Below are 13,687 nucleotides of genomic sequence, written 5' to 3' on the forward strand. Positions count from 1 at the left end.
GTATGATCCAAATTTCTACTTCTAATATCCTTTAACCCTACTACCTATGTTATCACATAATCTTGTGTACCTTTCAATATCTGGTACAATAACAGCGTTATGTAACCATTCACATCTGACGTAGCATGAAGTTTTGGTGGATAGACAAAGGTCGAGTGTCACCAATCCTTCATGAAACCACCTAGTATAAGCAAACCTGTGATTTTGTATAGCATTGTTGTTTAAGGTTGTGTACAATAGTCTCTACTAAATAGCTATCGAGCTTGTATAACCCATAATTTGAGTTATATACTGTAATCCTAACATGTTTCAAGAGGGAAGATTCAATTACGTTTCTTTCTAAGACAGAACTGTTTGGTACAATAATTTGGGCAGCAGCCCACCCAGGTGGGTGATTATAGGAACTAATGTGGTGTACGATAGCATTCTACTCCTGCCCTGTCCTGACTGAGTATTTATGTTTTGTTATTCTGGTTTCCAGAAGTTTACCTGTTTGACCAATTCATGAGAGAGGACACTGAGTACATGGAATCTTGTAAACCCCTACCTACTTTATTGGTGGGTGTGTTCTTAATCAGCCTTTGTTTCACAGTCCCAGTTTTTTTGAAAGCAAGGTTCATATTTTTTAATGTCTCACACAAGAAACCCAGGTTCTTATGTTATTGTAAAACTAGTACATTTTCCTGGCAATCACTCCCTTAGGTTCAGTCCTGTAGAAAGTCTTTTTTTGCTGATATTAGTGCCTTCTCGACAAAATCCCTACGATATCTCAGTTTTGTGGCTATGTTGAACATCTTGCTGATTTCGTCCTCTAAGTACTCTGGACTGCAGATGCACAAGGCTCTGAAGAACATGTGAGGAACACACTCATTTTTACAGGCTGTAAAAACACGGTGACTTGACCCCTGATACATATATGCAAAGGTATGGTATATGGGACATTGTTCCAGCCGGTGCTCCCCAGCTGCCTATGAAGATTTTCAAAAGCTTATAAAGAACTCAGTAATGATCAGACTCTGCACTTCTCAAGACGTGATAAATCTAAGGCAGCTGTTATTTTGGACAAAACTGAATATTTAGAGAAAATGAACATTTATTGAGAGATAATGAAACGTATGAACCTCTCATTAAGAGCCCCACTGACCAGGTCAACAGCCATTTCAATAATCACCTTAACACGTTATTGAAGGGGAATGGTGAATTAATTAAACATCTGGGTGTTAATGTTGCAGTTTAAAAACTGTAGTGTAAAGCACCCTTCTGGCAAGACAGTGATGGAGTGAATGATGGCGAAAGTTTTTCTTTTTCGGGCCACCCTGCCTTGGTGGGAATCGGCCAGTGTGATAATAATAAAAAAAATATCTGGCGGCTAGGTCAGCAACTCTACCATAGGTTTTTGGGGAAATCAAGACTTATAAACCATTGTACCCATATCGAATATTGTAATATCCTAACATCTAGAGGTTTGCTGGTCTTCCCAAATAAGATATGTCGGAAACATTGCAAACAATCCCTTAAACACCACGAACTCAAGGTTGAGGAGAATAGTTTATCAAAATTCTTTTAACAGTTCATGAATTCTTAAAAACTACATGTATGTTGAATGTTTTTAGAGCATTTGGCAGGACAGATAAATTCTCATTGTATGGGTGAAGCAGCACATTTTTGATCTGAGGTGTTACCTTGGGTTCAGCACTATGATAAGTTTTCCTAGTTACCAGCAATGCTAATTCTTCAAACTCCTTAGGGTACCACAGTTTTGTGACAGTATCAAATATTTTCCTAATTTCTTCATAGTGAAACTCTGGTCTGCACATTCGGTAAGTTCTTAGAAACAGTAAGAAAAACACTTATTTTTACCCTTGTCTCATGGTTGGCATAGAAGTGAATGTATGACCACACATTAGTGGCCTTTTTATATATTGTAAACCTGAACGTTTTATCAACTCGGTGTATCAACATATCTAAGAATGGAAGTTTAGATTTCACTTCTTTGTCCATGGTGAATGTGATAGACGGGACCCAAGTGTTAATTATTGTAAAAATGTATCCAGGGCCTATTGGGCCAAAGACACTCAATGTCATCCACATATCTGAACCATTTAGCTTCAGAGGGAAGAATGTCTTTCAACAGCCTTGCCTCTGAAAACGTCACATACAAATTGCTTAACAGGGGAGACAATGGATTTCCCAAAGCATTCCCTGCCTTTGAGCATATTATTTCTCTTCAAACTCAAACATGCAGTCGCCTACACAGAAAGTTCATCAACTGAATAATGATGTCCTTATCGAATACCATGGAGAGCTCATCTAATTTTTCTTCCAGATAAGTTTACATATCAGAAACATGCACTCAGATGAAGAACTCCGTGACGTCAAACCTTACTAGTGTAAAATCATTAGACATGTTAACGTTTTGTAATAAACAGAAGGAGGAGAGAAAGTGACTAGAGAATTAGGATAAAATTTGGCTAGTGATATTCATTATGCAAAAAATCGCAAACAAGCGATACAAGATTGTAAACAACCACGGGAGGAGTTGAAATAAAGCTTTAGGCCTTTCGTGTTGCATACAACACATCATCAGAACCTTGCAATGTTGCAGAAACTGTTAGAAAGTCCAGGTAGATGCGCTCAGACAGACAAGTGTAAGGTGCCAGAAAGCTGAAGGCAGAAGCAGAAGAAGCATATAGAAGCTCATCTACAAAACATTACTGACATGACAACTCTCACACAAACATGCCGTCAGACTTCATATTGTATCTTTATGAAAGACTTTAATAATCTAATCTCAACGAAATCGGGTATCTATCAGCTGAGGAAATTCCGAAGCAAACAAAGAAAATTCTATATGTCTCATCTACTACTGATTTAAATATCTTTCTTTCATCTTTCTTACACCTGGTAATGGTCTACCTGAAACAATTTTACTCCAGCTAGAGTCATTCTCTTGAATGCACCTACCTGGACTTCCTTCCCATTTGTGCCACATTGCAAACTCCTGATGATGATGTGACATATATATATATGTATATATATAGAAGAAAATTTTTATAAAACTGGGATGCTTGAATGTGCGTGGATGTAGTGCGGGTGATAAGAAAGAGATGATTGCTGATGTTATGAATGAAAAGAAGTTGGATGTCCTGGCCCTAAGCGAAACAAAGCTGAAGGGTGTAGGCGAGTTTCAGTGGGGAGAAATAAATGGGATTATGTCAGGAGTATCTGAGTTAGTGCAAAGGAACGGGTAGCAATAATGTTGGCGGACCAGTTATGTAAGGAGAAGAGGGAATATAAATGTGTAAATTCAAGGATTATGTGGATTAAATTAATGGTCTGATTTGAAAAGTGGACCATAATAAACGTGTATGCACCAGGAGAAGAGAGGAGTGTAGAGGAGAAAGAGAGATTTTGGGAAATGTTAAGCGAATGCATAGGAACCTTTAAACCAAGTGAGAGAGTAATTGTGGTAGGGGACCTAAATGCTAAAGTTGGGGAAACATTTAGAGAGGGTGTGGTAGGTAACTTTGGGGTGCCAGGTGTAAATGAAAATGGGAGCCCTTTGATTGAACTTTGTATAGAAAGGGGTTTAGTTTCAGGTAATACGTATTTAAAGAAAAGGAGGATACAAGATATGATGAAGGGTGTAATGACAGTGGTGTGTTGGATTATGTATTGATAGATAAAAGACTGTTGAATAGACTACTGGATGTACATGTTTATAGGGGGTCCACAGATATATCACATCACTTTCTAGTTGTAGCTACAATGAGAGTAAAAGGTAGATGGGATACAAGGAAAGTAAAAGCAGCAAGTAAGAGAGAGGTGAAGGTGTATAAACTAAAAGAGGAGGCAGTTAGGGTAAGATATAAACAACTAGTGGAGGATAGATGGGCTAGTGAGAGTATAGGCAATGGGGTCGAAGACTAATGGGGTAGGTTTAAGAATGTAGTGTTAGAGTGTTCAGCAGAAGTTTGTGGTTACAGGGAAGTGGGTGTGAGAGGGAAGAAGAGCGATTGGTGGAATGATGATGTAAAGAGAGTAGTAAGGAAGAAAAGGTTAGCATATGAGAGATTTTTACAAAGTAAAAGTGATGCAAGGAGGGAAGAGTATATGGAGAAAAAGAGAGGTTAAGAGAGTAGTGAAGCAATGTAAAAAGAGAGCAAATGAGAGAGTGGGTGAGATGTTATCAACAAATTTTGTTGAAAATAAGAAAAAGTTTTGAAGTGAGATTAATAAGTTGAGGAAGCCTAGAGAACAAACGGATTTGTAAGTTAAAAATAGGAGAGGAGAATTATTAAAAGGAGAGTTAGAGGCATCGGGAAGATGGAGGGAATATTTTGAGAAATTGTTAAATGTTGATGAAGATAGCGAAGCTGTGATTTCGTGTATAGGGCAAGGAGGAATAACATCTTGTAGGAGTGAGGAAGAGCCAGTTGTGAGTGTGGGGAAAGTTCGTGAGGTAGTGGGTAGAATAAAAGGGGGTAAGGTAGCTGGGATTGATGGGATAAAGATATAAATGTTAAAAGCAGGTGGGGATGTAGTTTTGGAGTGGTTGGTGCTATGATTTAAAAAATGTATGGAAGAGGGTAAGGTACCTATGGATTGGCAGAGAGCATGCATAGTTCCTTTGTATAAAGGCAAAGGGTACAAAAGAGAACGAAAAAATTATAGCAGGATAAGTGTGTTGAGTATACCTGGTAAAGTGTATGGTAGAGTTATTATTGAAAGAATTAAGAGTAAGACGGAGAATAGGATAGCAGATGAACAAGGAGGCTTTAGGAAAGGTAGGGGGTGTGTGGACCAAGTGTTTACAGTGAAACATATAGGTGAACAGTATTTAGATAAGGCTAAAGAGGTTTTTGTGGCATTTATCGATTTGGAAAAGGCACATGACAGAGCGGATAAGGGGGCAATGTGCCAGAAGTTGCACATTGGTATAGGAGGTACGTTACTGAAAGCAGTGAAGAGATTTTTCGAGGATAGTGAGGCTCAGGTGAAAGTATGTAGGAGAGAGGGAGATTATTTCCCAGTAAAAGTAGGCCTTAGACAAGGATGTGTGATGTCACCGTGGTTGTTCATTGTATTTATAGATTCGGTTGTAAGAGATGTGAATACGAGGGTCTTCGCAAGAGGTGTGGAGTTAAAAGATGAAGAATCAAACACAAAGTGGGAGTTGTCACAGTTGCTTTTTGGTGATGACACGGAGCTTGTGGGAGATTCTGAAGAGAAGTTGCAGAGGATAGTGGATGAATTTGGTAGGGTATGTAAGAGAAGAAAATTGAAAGTAAATATAGGAAAGAGTAAGGTGAAGAGGATAACAAAAAAGATTAGGTGACGAAATATTGGATATCAGATTGGAGGGAGACAGTAGGGAGGAGGTGAATGTATTCAGATATTTGGGAGTGGACGTGTCAGCAGATTGGTCTATAAAAGATGAGGTGAATCACAGAATTGATGAAGGGAAAAGGGTGAGTGGTGCACGTAGAAGTCTGTGGAGACAAACAACTTTGTCCTTGGAGGCAAAGAGGGCAATGTATGAGAGTATAGCTGCACCCACGCTTTTGTACTGGTGTGAAGCATGGGTGATGAATGTTGCAATGAGAAGGCTGGAAGCAGTGGAGATGTCATGTCTCAGGGCAATGTGTGGTATGATTATAATGCAGAGAATTCGTAGTTTGGAAATTAGGAGAAGGTGTGGGATTACCAAAACTATTATCCAGAGGGCTGAGGAGGAGTTGTTGAGGTGGTTCGGACATGTAGAGAGAATGGAACAAAAGAGAATGACTTCGAGAGTGTATAAATCTATAGTGGAGGGAATGTGGGGTTGGGGCCGGCCTAGAAAGGAGTGGAGGGAGGGGGTAAAGGAGGTTTTGTGTGCGAGGGGCTTGGACTTCCAGCAAGCGTGCGTGAGCGTATTTGAGAGGAGTGAATGGAGACAAATAGTGTTTAATACTTGACGTGCTGTTGGAGTGAGTAAAGTAACATTTACGAAGGGATTCAGGGAAACCGGCAGGCCGGACTTGAGTCATGGAGATGGGAAGTACAGTGTCTGCACTCTGAACGAGGGGTGTTAATGTTGCAGTTTTATAACTGTAGTGTAAAGCACCCTTCTGGCAAGACAGTGATTGAGTGAAGGATGATGAAAGTTTTTCTTTTTTCGGGCCACCCTGCCTTGTTGGGAATCGGCCGATGTGTTAATAAAAAAATATAATATATATATATATATATATATATATATATATATATATATATATATATATATATATGGAGAAATTTTCTCCAGGAGGGGGGTATCAGCCCCTTTCAGCCCCTTTCAGCCATTTCATCCCTGAGGGGCCCAGCCCTCCCAGAAGGGGCAAGCATCTTGTTTACTGCTACAGCGAGTAATTGATAGCAGATGCAGTATGAGTATGGGAAGTGGTCTCTTCTACCGACGCTCCTTGCAGTGTTGCAAAGTGTAGTTTAATAAAAGACAGTTCATCTCTTACCTTAGCAGGACAATTAAGGAAAATCCTGCTTCCACTTTATTACCATAGTAAAGATAGTGGACATTGTTGTCTATGCTTAAGACAGCAAGAATCAAACATTCTGTTTTGATTCATGGAGGAAGTGGCAAGGATGCAAAAGTATTAGGTCAGCTTTTCCTTTGTGCTGGGGGCAGTGACGGCGTGGGGCGTTGTGGCGTCTTCAGATTACGTTTGACTCTACTGAGAGTGACACTGACGCCAGGATAACCAACAAAGAACACTGATCTGTGCGTTAGTGTGAACAAAGTATCTCATAAAACATAATAAACACTTAAGAGAAGTGTGATCAGCTTCTTTAGTGATAAGATTGTGAACAATAAAGACAAATCTTGTGGAACATAGTGTACCAGTGTGCGTATTCCTAGACTATGGAAGACGTGGACATCCAAGGACACTTCAACTTCTATCAAGTCACCGATACCTGTCGAAGGTGTGAAGAACACCATAGCTCACGCTACAAGAGCAAGGTAGGTTACGAATTTCTTGTAGTACGGGGTACTGCGCAGTTCTTGAGTCGCAAGGAGTTTGTAATCAACCTATAGTCGGCAGTAAGGTGCGGACTTTTGAGTCCACACAAGTAAGTTTGTCAGCCATCAGTGAATGAAATATGCTGACATAACACCCCTAGGGGTAATTTATAATCTTACAAATTATGATCTATTCCAGCCCGTTGAGAGATGATCATGACAACAATTCAAGATCTCGTCTGCAGGGGCAGCTGTGTAGACGATTTGCTGTCTTTTATCAGCTAAGTGTTCCCTATATTTAAATTTACAAACTGTATAAGCTTAGCTGGTAATGCCATTTCTCAACATATTGGTCGTGCTCGAACTGGATAAAGACCACACTGTGGTCCAAATATGTTGTACTACAGTGTATAAATAACCTACAAGCCAAGGTCCTTCGAAAAAAGCTGTAAAACTAGTGTTTTACAATATAAATCAGTGTAAATGAGTCTCTCCAGACTCAGTCACAGAGAATGGGCAGCCGAAAGAAAACGGGCGCTCACCCAGCGTTAACCCAAAGAAAACGGGAGCTAAGTGACTCACCCAACAAGAAAACGGGGGATGGCACCCGGCATCCACTGCTCCAATCTCGAAAATCGCTGACTACGACAACAACAACCCAACTGATGTTCAGTTTGTCTGAGTGTATATACACTTAGTGTTTATAATGTTTATAAACAGAAATTAAGAGACAAGATTGTGTTAAAGTTTGTTTCTTATAGATATACCTATTATATTAAAGGAACTTATATATAAAGTGTAAGCTTTCAAATACATATTAACAGTGACATTTATATATGTGTAAGTAATATTCACTTGTGATTTACAGTTATACAGTGACATTTATAGTGTATAGTGAATGAAGTGTATAACATCGTTATTTACGATTAATTATGGTGGTCAGGCTGACACAGCAAACTCAAGCCATAAACACCAGCCACATGTACTGTGTACCCTTCATGGTCATTGACCCTGAGGTTAAGCTTAGTAGGTCAGTAGTGTGTGACTCGATTATTGCTGACTTAAGCATAACAAAAACTCAGCTGTTTATAGCAGTACAGTGTTTTTTAAACACTCTAAGTGTGGTGCTAGAATTTTCAGTATACCATTAAAATGGCTTGTTTGAAAACTCAGTTTCAGTCTTTACAGACTAAGATTACACAATTAGAAAATCTAATTTCAGTCTGTATAGGATTAACTCAAGATACAAACATAGATTTTGATGATCTTGAGGTCAAATTTGAATTACACAACGTCTGAAAATAATTAATTCAGACTATACACATTATAAAAATAAATTTCTTGAATCAGACCCATCTGAGGATGAAATTAAAAATGTTTTGGAAACATTTAGTAATCAACAATTAAGGTGGACAGGAGTACAGGCTATCTGCCGCAAAACTCTGTCACAGAGACCTACTGTAACTAGTGGTCAAACACCTGTTACACCTGTAACAACAAGTGTCCCATTACCAAGCTTACCTACATTTTCATTACCTATTTTCCAAGGACATAATTATGAAGAATTCATTAGTGGTTTTCAATCCATAGTAAATTCACGAACTGACATAGATGAGATTGCTAAGTTCAATTATCTTAAATGTCTTGTGAAGGGAGAACCCTATGAACTGATTAAGTCATTTCCGGTGGTTAAAGGCAATTATCAAATAGCCTTACGTGTCTTATCAGACAATTACTTAGATGCTGACAAGGCCAGAGTTAGACATGCAGTCTTAATATCAAGCTTGAAGCCACCCAAACATTGTTTTTCAGACGTACAGGCATTTAGAATTACATTAGACAATAGTCTCAGATCTCTAGGTGCTAAATATGACCTAAGGCAATGTGATTGGTTTATCAGTGGTATTGTACAGGATAAGTTGTCACCACAAACTATTGAACGATTAAATATTATGTTCAATAAACGCTATTTCACTTGTGGAGAAATTAGCAATGGTTTACAAACAATAGTTTAATGCATGCAAGCAACGAGACAAGATGAAAAATCCACAAATCCCGTGGATAACAAACCTTCAACTCAGTATAAAAAGAGTATACTTACTCCCACTAAACCACAGAATGGGAAATCCCATATAGACATTTATCAAGCTGTAAATACAATAGACAGTAAACAGACTGTCATACATAAACGTTCTCCAAAATGTATACTTTGTGATGGAACACATTGGGCACAGTATTGTAGTCAATACACATAAATGGAGGAGCGTAAACAACGTGTTCATCAGCTGAAAAGGTGCATTAAGTGTTTAGGTGAACACAAGGGAGGAAAATGCTCACTGAAGAAGTGTTCTAAATGCAAGGTATGCATCATCCAGCATTATGCCCAAATACTTTTGCAGAACAGTAGAAGACTTTCACAGAATCAGGAAGTCAACAAGCAACAGCATTAAATGTGAGAGATAAGTTTAAAGCAACTGCTCTCCCGATAGCTCGAGTTGATGTATATAAATATATATATATATATATATATATATATATATATATATATATATATATATATATATATATATATATATATATATATATATATATATGCAATAAGACCACAGTAAACAGTTAATTTCAGAATATGGAAAACAAGCACTGTGAAAGAATTGAGAAATTCCAATCGCTTTCGTGACTTCTCACATTATCATGTATATATATATATACATATATATATATATATATATATATATATATATATATATATATATATATATATATATATATATATATATATATATATGTATACATATATATATATATATATATATATATATATATATATATATATATATATATATATATATATATATATATATATATATATTTTATATATATATATATATATATATATATTTATATATATATATATATATATATATATATATATATATATATATATATATATATATATATATGCAAAACAACCACTGCGAAAGAATAGAGAAATTCGATGTGCTTTCTTGACTACTCACATTATCAAGGAACAAATGTTCCTTGATAATGTGAGTAGTCAAGAAAGCACATCGAATTTCTCTATTCTTTCGCAGTGGTTGTTTTGCATATATATATATATATATATATATATATATATATATATATATATATATATATATATTTTTTTTTATTATCACACCGGCCGATTCCCACCAAGGCAGGGTGGCCCGAAAAAGAAAAACTTTCACCATCATTCACTCCATCACTGTCTTGCCAGAAGGGTGCTTTACACTACAGTTTTTAAACTGCAACATTAACACCCCTCCTTCAGAGTGCAGGCACTGTACTTCCCATCTCCAGGACTCAAGTCCGGCCTGCCGGTTTCCCTGAATCCCTTCATAAATGTTACTTTGCTCACACTCCAACAGCACGTCAAGTATTAAAAACCATTTGTCTCCATTCACTCCTATCAAACACGCTCAAGCATGCCTGCTGGAAGTCCAAGCCCCTCGCACACAAAACCTCCTTTACCCCCTCCCTCCAACCCTTCCTAGGCCGACCCCTACCCCGCCTTCCTTCCACTACAGACTGATACACTCTTGAAGTCATTCTGTTTCGCTCCATTCTCTCTACATGTCCGAACCACCTCAACAACCCTTCCTCAGCCCTCTGGACAACAGTTTTGGTAATCCCGCACCTCCTCCTAACTTCCAAACTACGAATTCTCTGCATTATATTCACACCACACATTGCCCTCAGACATGACATCTCCACTGCCTCCAGCCTTCTCCTCGCTGCAACATTCATCACCCACGCTTCACACCCATATAAGAGCGTTGGTAAAACTATACTCTCATACATTCCCCTCTTTGCCTCCAAGGACAAAGTTCTTTGTCTCCACAGACTCCTAAGTGCACCACTCACTCTTTTTCCCTCATCAATTCTATGATTCACCTCATCTTTCATAGACCCATCCGCTGACACGTCCACTCCCAAATATCTGAATACGTTCACCTCCTCCATACTCTCTCCCTCCAATCTGATATTCAATCTTTCATCACCTAATCTTTTTGTTATCCTCATAACCTTACTCTTTCCTGTATTCACCTTTAATTTTCTTCTTTTGCACACCCTACCAAATTCATCCACCAATCTCTGCAACTTCTCTTCAGAATCTCCCAAGAGCACAGTGTCATCAGCAAAGAGCAGCTGTGACAACTCCCACTTTGTGTGTGATTCTTTATCTTTTAACTCCACGCCTCTTGCCAAGACCCTCGCATTTACTTCTCTTACAACCCCATCTATAAATATATTAAACAACCACGGTGACATCACACATCCTTGTCTAAGGCCTACTTTTACTGGGAAAAAATTTCCCTCTTTCCTACATACTCTAACTTGAGCCTCACTATCCTCGTAAAAACTCTTCACTGCTTTCAGTAACCTACCTCCTACACCATACACTTGCAACATCTGCCACATTGCCCCCCTATCCACCCTGTCATACGCCTTTTCCAAATCCATAAATGCCACAAAGACCTCTTTAGCCTTATCTAAATACTGTTCACTTATATGTTTCACTGTAAACACCTGGTCCACACACCCCCTACCTTTCCTAAAGCCTCCTTGTTCATCTGCTATCCTATTCTCCGTCTTACTCTTAATTCTTTCAATTATAACTCTACCATACACTTTACCAGGTACACTCAACAGACTTATCCCCCTATAATTTTTGCACTCTCTTTTATCCCCTTTGCCTTTATACAAAGGAACTATGCATGCTCTCTGCCAATCCCTAGGTACCTTACCCTCTTCCATACATTTATTAAATAATTGCACCAACCACTCCAAAACTATATCCCCACCTGCTTTTAACATTTCTATCTTTATCCCATCAATCCCGGCTGCCTTACCCCCTTTCATTTTACCTACTGCCTCACGAACTTCCCCCACACTCACAACTGGCTCTTCCTCACTCCTACAAGATGTTATTCCTCCTTGCCCTATACACGAAATCACAGCTTCCCTATCTTCATCAACATTTAACAATTCCTCAAAATATTCCTTCCATCTTCCCAATACCTCTAACTCTCCATTTAATAACTCTCCTCTCCTATTTTTAACTGACAAATCCATTTGTTCTCTAGGCTTTCTTAACTTGTTAATCTCACTCCAAAACTTTTTCTTATTTTCAACAAAATTTGTTGATAACATCTCACCCACTCTCTCATTTGCTCTCTTTTTACATTGCTTCACCACTCTCTTAACCTCTCTCTTTTTCTCCATATACTCTTCCCTCCTTGCATCACTTCTACTTTGTAAAAACTTCTCATATGCTAACTTTTTCTCCCTTACTACTCTCTTTACATCATCATTCCACCAATCGCTCCTCTTCCCTCCTGCACCCACTTTCCTGTAACCACAAACTTCTGCTGAACACTCTAACACTACATTTTTAAACCTACAAGCACTATATATATTTATTTATTTATTTATTTATATCTTTCTTTCAACGCACCAGCCGCATCCCATCGAGGTGGTGTGACCCAAAAGCAAAACGAAAGTTTCTCCCTTTACATTTAGTAATTTATACAGGAGAAGGGGTTACTAGCCCCTTGCTCCCGGCATTTTAGTCGCCTCCTACAACACGCATGGCTTACGGAGGAAGAATTCTGTTCCACTTCCCCATGGAAATAAGAGGAAATAAACAAGAACTAGAACTAGAAAGAAAATAGCAGAAAACTCAGAGGGGTGTGTGTATATATATGCTTGTACATGTATGTGTAGTGTGACCTAAGTGTAAGTAGTGGTAGGAAGACGTACCTGAAATCTTTCATGTTTATGAGACAGAAAAAAGGACACCAGCAATCCTACCATCATGTAAAACAATTACAGGCTTCTGTTCCCTACACCTCACTCTGGGCAGGACTATAGTGGCTCACTCCCAAGGGCGGTAGCTGCCCACCAACCTAACTACCTGAATTATCCATGAATATATATACATACATACATACATATACATATACATATATATAGAGTAAATTACTGATCTTCGGCTGAAGGAGCCGATTCCATAGAACCCCATTTGACAAGCGTTACACGCAGTACTTTTTATTCACCTGGCTTCACACCGGTAACCACCTGGCGTAGCATGCGGCCACCAATGCTCCTGAAGCCAGGCCAGTCCAGGCCAAGGCCAGCAGCTTTCTGAGCCAAGTCCATTCAGCCAGCGGCAACGCTTTACCTAGAGATTTGAACAACGCAGGAATTCGCGAGATCACGCGAAACAAGGCAGCTGGACAAACACGATTCGCCTGGCAAGAGACACCGGAACCCTGGCTTTAACCCAGTACAAGGTACGCAGTGCTTGGTCATCTACCATTACTTGACCGGATCACCTGCGTAGCATGCGCCAATATTTTGGATTCAGGTGGGCAAAGGCCAGAGTAAGGTTACAGCTTTCATCTATCTCGCAGCGCATCAAAGCTTACCAGAGATTTGAACAATGTGCAGAATTCTCGCGAGCAGCACGCGAAATAGCCACAAGACAAACACGATCCTTCTGGCCGAAGCCGAGCATTCCGAACTCCCGCTTTAAGCCTTGAGACAAGGCACTTTGTGCTTGATCATTGTTTCCCAGCCATCACCTGGACTGCAGCCATTCGGCGCAAGCATGCGCCACCACGTTTTGAGGTTCCAAGGCAGCCA

General features: G+C 39.0%; 1 protein-coding gene across 1 annotated transcript in view; it reads left to right on the plus strand.

The window, feature by feature from the left end:
• Positions 1 to 13,687, plus strand: part of LOC138854800 (uncharacterized) — a 391,661-nt gene that overhangs the window by 257,341 nt on the left and 120,633 nt on the right. The window lies entirely within an intron of this gene.

This window comes from Cherax quadricarinatus, chromosome 70 (assembly GCF_038502225.1).
Source record: "Cherax quadricarinatus isolate ZL_2023a chromosome 70, ASM3850222v1, whole genome shotgun sequence".
Taxonomy (NCBI): Eukaryota; Metazoa; Arthropoda; class Malacostraca; order Decapoda; family Parastacidae; genus Cherax; species Cherax quadricarinatus.